Here is a 7868-nt window from a genome sequence, read left to right on the forward strand (position 1 = left end):
GTAGGGGCGGTTTATGTAGAGCCAACTATGATGCCTGGTTCAAGAAGAACCCACTGGTAAGAATGTCTTTTGGCAACTGAATTTTGCATTAATAAGGCCATGTGGCGAATATTTATGGTGCACTGAGTTAGTGGTACGTCTGGTGCTCAGTGTGTGCTCACCCTGCGATGATGCGTAGTTATAGCGGTCTGTACTCAAAGCATTGACCGTTGTATACTAGACTGCATGAACTTAGAGGGGGAAAAAAACTACTATCAATGGTTATCAATTGCTGTGCAAACTAGGTCTAGTGATTGCTTTACATAACAAATTAAACAATTGCATTTCACGCAGTGCATTCTAACTTTCTCAAAATGGGGACGTATTTTGGTTTGGTGGCGATGTTGAAGGTGATGCCCTAAAGGTACTTGGTATTGCCGGTGGTGGAGGTACATTTAGGCGCAGTCTTCTACATTCTTCGTGAGCATAGTTCACAGGATGCAGGGTTTAAAGGTGCTTGTGCATACTAGCAGTGCCATAGGAGTATTTTTTGGTTGCGCCTTAAATAAATTGAGGCTAAATTTCCTACTGTCTGTAGTGTAGATAGAAAGCTGAATTCAAGTTGTGAATCCTACTGTCTGCAGTGTACATCGAAGCCACTAGTCAGCACAGGTATAGAAGAATGTTTTCTTCACTTATTTAAACAAAATCTGAATACATACAGTATAGTTTTCTCTGCATTAAGTAAATCAAGTAAATCAAGGCTGAATTCCCTACTGTCTATAGTGTAGTTGCAAAGCTGAATTCAAGTTGTAAACCCTGCTGTCCGCAGTGTAGATCATAGGTTGGAGTGCATCATCTGTAATCATAATTGAAATGGAAGCTAGAACATGTATAGAATGCATTATTAAAATGTGTATGTTTCAGGGACATTTGAAAGGGACAGTATGTCTCACTGTGACATAAAACTGTTCACTCTTCTTTGCGATGATTTATGGTGCACTGAGTTAGTACTATCTTTGGCGCTGAGCTCGTAGGTATCCTGCGATACTGCATAGTGCAGGGAGGCTGCACAGGGAGCAATGTTTTTTGCCTAGTGAATTCTGTCTTAATAAGGCTACAGGGAGATGACTTGTGGTGCAGTGAGTTAGTGGTACCGAAATAACTCAGCTTGTGCTCACTCTACGATGATTCGTGCTTCGGGGGGGTCGCAGTGGTATAATGTCGCTTGTCTATTGGAATATTGCCATTCTACCTGAATTGTGAGCCCTCACAATGTAGATCAAAGGCAGTCATCACTGACATCAAGAAATTCTTTTAGTCGTATCTTTTAACTAAATCTGAGGACATAAAGTACAATTATCTCTACCTTAAAAAAATAACAGCTAAATTTCATGCTGTTTGCATTATAGATTCAAAGCTAAATTCAAGTTGTGAACCCTGCTGTCCGCACTGGAGATCGAAGGCAGTAGTCGTCAAAGATATCGACGAATGATTTTTGTCACTTATTTGAACAAAATCTGAACACATACAGTACAATTCTCTCTGACTTACGTAAATCAAGTCTAACTTGAATGCTGTCCATAGGGTAGATGGAAAGCTGAATTCAAGTTGTGAACATGGAAGGTACGGGTAATCACTGACCCTACATTCATCCATAGCTCCACACATGAAAGATGGTGGAGGTCACACATCTGTGTGGATATGAATGTTTATTGCACACTCAGTGGAGTGTTGCAGTTGTAGCAATACAGGGCCATGCAAAGTTCAAATTGAAACTTTACTCAGCAGCAAAACGAAACAAGCAAGATTGATGCCAAGGGCACAACTTTTAGAAAAAAACAAAAGAAAACCAAACAAACGAGTAGTGTTTGTCTCTAAATATTTCACTGCATCCAGAGACATTAAGCAAATCACCATGAAACGCTGGGACCTACTGGAAACTGAAGAAGACTTCAAGAAGATATTAGTGGAGAACCCCCTGTTTGCGGATACTAGAGCTCAAAACCTCAAATAATTTCTCTCCAACAAAGGCAAAACAGTATCTGATAAAGCACCCTTAAAATCTGGCACCCACAAAAGTTGGAACTGCATACACTGCAACAACGCAATCTTGGTTGATATCCTATTACACCCACATACGGGGAGCAAAATCAAATTGCAAAACATACCACTTGTGATTCGGAACACGAGGTATACACAATGAAATGCCCATGTGGCCTATTGTACGTGGGGAAAACTGAAAGAAAATTGAAAACAAGACTATCAGAACAAAAGAGCAGAATAGGCACTGGCAACTTAACCTCACCCCTGGCTACTCATTGGACCGAAAAATGTCACACGATAGTCCATTTGAAATTCCAGATCATAGAACAGGTTACCAAATCCCCATGGGCGGAAAACTCAAAGAAACTTCTCCAGAGAGTAGTCTTTTGGATTAAAAAATTACAAACAATGACTCCCTCTGGACTCAATGATAAATTTGAAATGTCGTGCTTCCTCTAACATCTTCCTAAGATCCCAGTGCCTTTCTACGATATTCCACCTAGGAACTCACACACAGTATTCATTGGACAGCCACTACAATTTATGAAATACATCAACCAGGGTACATATGCATGTTCGGTACAACAATTTTTTTTATATGCCACATAATTGCTTGCACATATATTTCCTATGATCCAGCTGATGATTTATATTCATGAGCGTTGCTAAATGACCGTTATTCCAGGTATAAAAATCTGTTACTAACATTCTTTTAATGTCCTTCTCCTGTGCACCTTGTTTTCTAATAGGCATAAAGTTTCTCATTTTGTATGGTCCGCCGTCCTGGGTGCCATCTTTAGCTGTATGTATAAGCCTCAGTACGCTACTGAGCCTGCTGTTTACATCTTATTCCTGTCGTTTCACTCCACTTTGAATATCGTCCCTTTTGTGTAGATGAGAATCTTCTCTTATTAAACTATTATACTCCTTTACCGATATGGATTTACGGGACATTGTGTTCATTTCCGCTATTGAATCGCAACTACATAGTCTGTAGTTCATGGCACTATTCCCTGATGACGTCGCTACGTGCTTCAGATATTTTTACCCGCTCAGGTTTCTGTAGATCACATGGCGATCGTACAGCTTCCACAGAGCTCGTGTTACACTGCGGCTTTTCTAGTAAGACTATGGCTGTCTGCGTTACAATGGATTTGTTTGGGTAACTTTTCCATTTTTGACCCCATGCGATCATTTTGCAGCATGGACTTCTCGAGTGGAGCTTCGACACTGACCTTGAAACCCCTGCGGGCACTCAAACAATTTTATAAGAGGTAAGCCTGCATGACCAACGGTACAGCGCTTTCACACATTCTTTCCCGTCACCTTAGAGAAATGATTTTTATACCGCATTGCTTGTTCAACAGGGACACCAGGATACCGCTACTCCACATTACAGCTCGGAAGTAGGATCACGCCTTCTTTTTGCTACGGTGAGCATTTTTAGAATTCTTCTATGTTGCTAGAGCGGACAGTTAGATCACGACCATTGTACACATGACATTGTGACTTTTATTTTTAGATTGCTACCGCTATCAAATATTCCACCACGATTGTTACACTGATTTTTCATACACAGGTATGTTGTGCTTGGATTCCACTTTGCTTATGCATTCTCTACTATCATAAGGATGTCTAATACTCATTTGTGTAATCTTTTTGCTCTTTCAGTTGCAAGCAGCAATTATTCAGACATTCCCAGTAAGTTCTGGTACCAGCATAGTCACTTTATTATCCTTTGGTGATGGTTCAAATATACACTGTGTGGATCATTTTACCAGCAGTTTTTTGTGTGCCCTTACTAACATACTTAACATATGTATCTCGTGCTGAAAATGAATTTTTTTTTTTTAACTCTCTTGTTGTTACAGATAACCCCTGACGAAGGGACAAAGGTCCCAAAATGCATAGAGTTGGATTGTCAAAAATATATTGTATTGTTTGTTGTATTTTCACTGTATTACCATAGGTTTCACCACAGTAATCAGATGCATGATTAGAAACCTGATCTAAAAGAAAAAGTTTATGGTTTAACTTCAATATGTACAGAGTTGTTAATTTGAATGTACTTTTTGAAAATTACTGCAGTCGTTGTGTGTTAGAGTCCTACCTGCCTGGTTAGGGGCTAGGCCACTTTTTTACACTAGTAAAAGGCAGATATTAGATTTCTACTGCTAACGCAGCTTATTGCCTGTTTTTAGATCGCACCCCAGATTTGCCTGCTCGTTGAAAATATCAAGAATTGGTGTTTTCATGTTATTTTTGCATGGGAATGCCTACTCTGCATATTAATAGCGCTAGTTGTTGCTCTCATTTTTGCCAAATTTTTTGGCAGAAGCTATTGCTGGAAATCTGGTGATATCGGCTGTTTTCATTGGTTGAGAATGGAATGATAATTTAAAATCACTGAAAAAAAACATAGGTTTAATGAACATTATAATTAGAAATTAGCATTTTAAAAACATTTGAAATTCACTGAAAAAACCATAGGTTTTAGGCACATTATAGTTAGAAATTAGCATATAAAAAACCTTAGAAATTCACAAAAAAAACATAGGTCTCAGAGACGTTATAGTTAGAAATTTGCATTTAAAACACCTTTGAAATTTACTTAAAAAAACCATAGGTTTCAGGGACGTTATAGTTAGTTGGACATTTCACTTAGTCAGTCAAAATTACTTTATTCGGTTATTATTAAACCATTTAAGTATTTTTTTTCTTTTTTAAAATTCTCATCAACATTACAAGATTAAAAAGAATTATTACGTAAAATCATCCGTAAATATAACATCACAGCAATTCTGAATATACAAATATCCTTATGAACTGCAAATGATATAAAAACATTTCATGTGCAATAGGGCAAAAAACACATAAAATGATCCGGACACATAAACCGTTGCTACTTCCTTTTTTTCCTTGCTCTAACTGCTGCTACTAAAAAGCTAGCAATACTGAAAGTTTCCCAAGGATTGCTCAGCATTTGCAGGTGTAAGAGAGCTGTTCTCCCCTGCAAAAAACCTTTATTTTTTTAAATCGGCAGGATATAACACCTGCGACTAGGTAAATAAAACGTCGCAGAATAAGACAAAATGCATAGTATCTTGCCTCGAAAAACAATAGCATGAGCAAGAATGTAAATAGTTAAACCTAAATCTCGTCAAAAGAAAACGATGTTGGAACTTGGTAACAATATTCAAGTAAGGCTCCTTAAAATAGGACGTTTGTAGGAGCTGGTGGGCACCGAAAGTGGGTTTCAATAATTCCAAGGCCTCTCTTTCTGATTTTGCTATGCGCTGATATGAGATCTTGGCCCACACAAGATCTTTTTTGCATATATTTTCTGTGCCATCAAACAACTTTTGGTCGGCCTAACCACTCTGCCGTGCTTTTCAAATGTCTCAACCATGGTATACTACTTGCCCTATCTAGAGTCATGCAATCTCGTATGATCTCTTTATGTAATACCAAATCTGGATTAGACGAGATCGAGATCCATTTAAGAATGGGCGACATTCTAATCAAAACAGAAACATAGTCGAGACCCACCTCTTGATGAATTATATACGAAGATGTGGATTGAGGGACGAGAGCAGGCTTATTAGAAACTTTTTTTCAACAATTTGGAGCTCTGTACAGTTATTATAGCCCCAGATTTCAGAGCCATACTTCACTATAGCAAGGCTCTTGGCCTTATAAATATTCAACACGGCCTGCATCGGTTTGGCACCCAACCTCCGGGTGAAGTCAATAACTGCCCCTGTTGATCTAGCCATAGCAATTCTCTTCGCCCTCCTTTGCACAACCCATTAACACCTATCATCAACTAGGACACCCAGGTACGGGAAGGTGTGGTTCTAGTTAGTTCAGTACCGCCACAGCTAAACGTTTTGGCTACCTTTGACTTTCCTCCCAGGCTTATGATATGTGACTTTGACAGGTTAACATTTAAGTCTAAAGAGCCCATGAAATTTGTGAAGGCGGTCAACAAGTCCTGCAGCCCCACGGCGGTGCGTGCTAATATTGCTGCACCATCTGCGTAGAGCAATGCTGGAATCAGTTGGTTCCTTACACGGGGAATATCTTTAACAGCTCCGGCTAGGGCTGGTTCAAGATGGTTAATATAGAGGGTTAATAACAAGGGTGCCAAGATGACCTTGTCTTATTTGTCTAGTGATAGCTAAGTGCTGCGTAAGATTACCCTTTTGGTCAAACCTTACCGCCGCCGTAAGGTCCCTGTGCAGGTCCACTAAAAAATATACAATATTCTTATCCATCCCCCTTTCTAATAATAAATCCCAGAGCTTGGACCTGTTCACCCGGTCAAACATTGAGGAAAGGTCCATAAAGGCGAGATGTAAGGTCCCTTTCTTGGCCATTGTATATTTCCCTATCAAAAGGTAGAGGTTAAGACACTGATCCATGGTGCCTCTGCCTTCTCTGAAACCATATTGGAGGTCTGACAGGGCACCCCGCTCGTCAATCCAACCTGTCAGTCTGCTGAGGACCACTCTCCCCAACACCTTGACAGTGGAATCGATCAGGGATATTGGCCTGTAGCACCTTGGATCCCCCCTATCGCCTTTTTTAAATACAGGGACACTAATAGATGTTGACCATGATTTTGGTAACCCATTAACACATGCTATAGTAAAAACATTTGCCAGTAATTTTTACCATAAATTAATATCTAACCTAAAAAGTTCAGCTTGGACCCCATCTGGGCCCGGTGCTTTATTACAAGACATTTGAGCTATAGCCGCAGCCACCACTTCTGCAGAGAAAGTTATGCTATAAGCAGCAATAGGGCAGGTAGGGCCTGTATTCGCCTGATCAAGTTGGTCCCCATAGATATGTTTAAAATGGGAGAACCAAAGCTCTTCAGGAATGTTACACTCCACTATGTTAGTCCCCAAGTCAGATAAGAAGGGTCTGTTAATGATCTCCCAAAATTTCACACTATTCTTAAGCACATCCACCAACAATAGATCGTCCCAAGCCTCTTGTTTAATTTCAGATTCACAATTACGTAGTGTCCGCTTGTACTCAGCCCTTAGCATAGCTATTCTATTTCTGTCCTGGGGTATTTGCTTCAGGGCGAGTAATAAGTCCTGGTGAGCAGCCGAGCAGTTACGAACAAACCACCTTTCTGCCTTTTGAACACGGTCTTTTAGAGGTAGGGAGAGGGCACTATCTATCGTTTGCAAATCTTTTCAAAAGCTACAACAGTTGCCTCACCTCCTTGGGTGCTATCTAAACAGAGAGCTATTTATGTGCCTACAACATTTAACATGTCAGTCAAAAAGTCAAGTCAAGTCATTATACTTTTATTCGACACATGTATCATAAAAAGTACAAACATAAAGTACACACATAATTATAAAAACAGTTCATTATTTACAAAAATACATATAAGAGTTATGTGGAAAAATTGACTTGATGAGCATTTTTTAAAATCTTAGTCCTAATGATCCAGGCACATGATAAGAACTTTGCAACCCCACAAATAGTAACCATAGAAGAGGTGTCAGAGATAAGAATACGCAAAGCTGATTTGTAATCTCTAACACCAAGATTCTTTAGAACTGGTTTTAACCATTTCTTCCTAGGTAAGATGTATGCCTTACAGGCAAAGAAAAAGTGGCCCAATGATTCTTCGGGATTTGTACACCCTGGACACATTGTATCCTCTTCCCTCCTATTGTTCCATCTAGATGTAAAACTTTTGAGGGGCAATGTTCCATGTCTAAATTTAAGATATAAAGTCCTTTCCCGAGGAATCTGAATAAAATCCAAAAACAATTCCAATTTTAGGGTGCATTTATGGGTCAAAAAAGTCTCGG

Source organism: Lissotriton vulgaris, chromosome 11 (genome assembly GCF_964263255.1).
Source record: "Lissotriton vulgaris chromosome 11, aLisVul1.2, whole genome shotgun sequence".
Lineage (NCBI taxonomy): Eukaryota > Metazoa > Chordata > Amphibia > Caudata > Salamandridae > Lissotriton > Lissotriton vulgaris.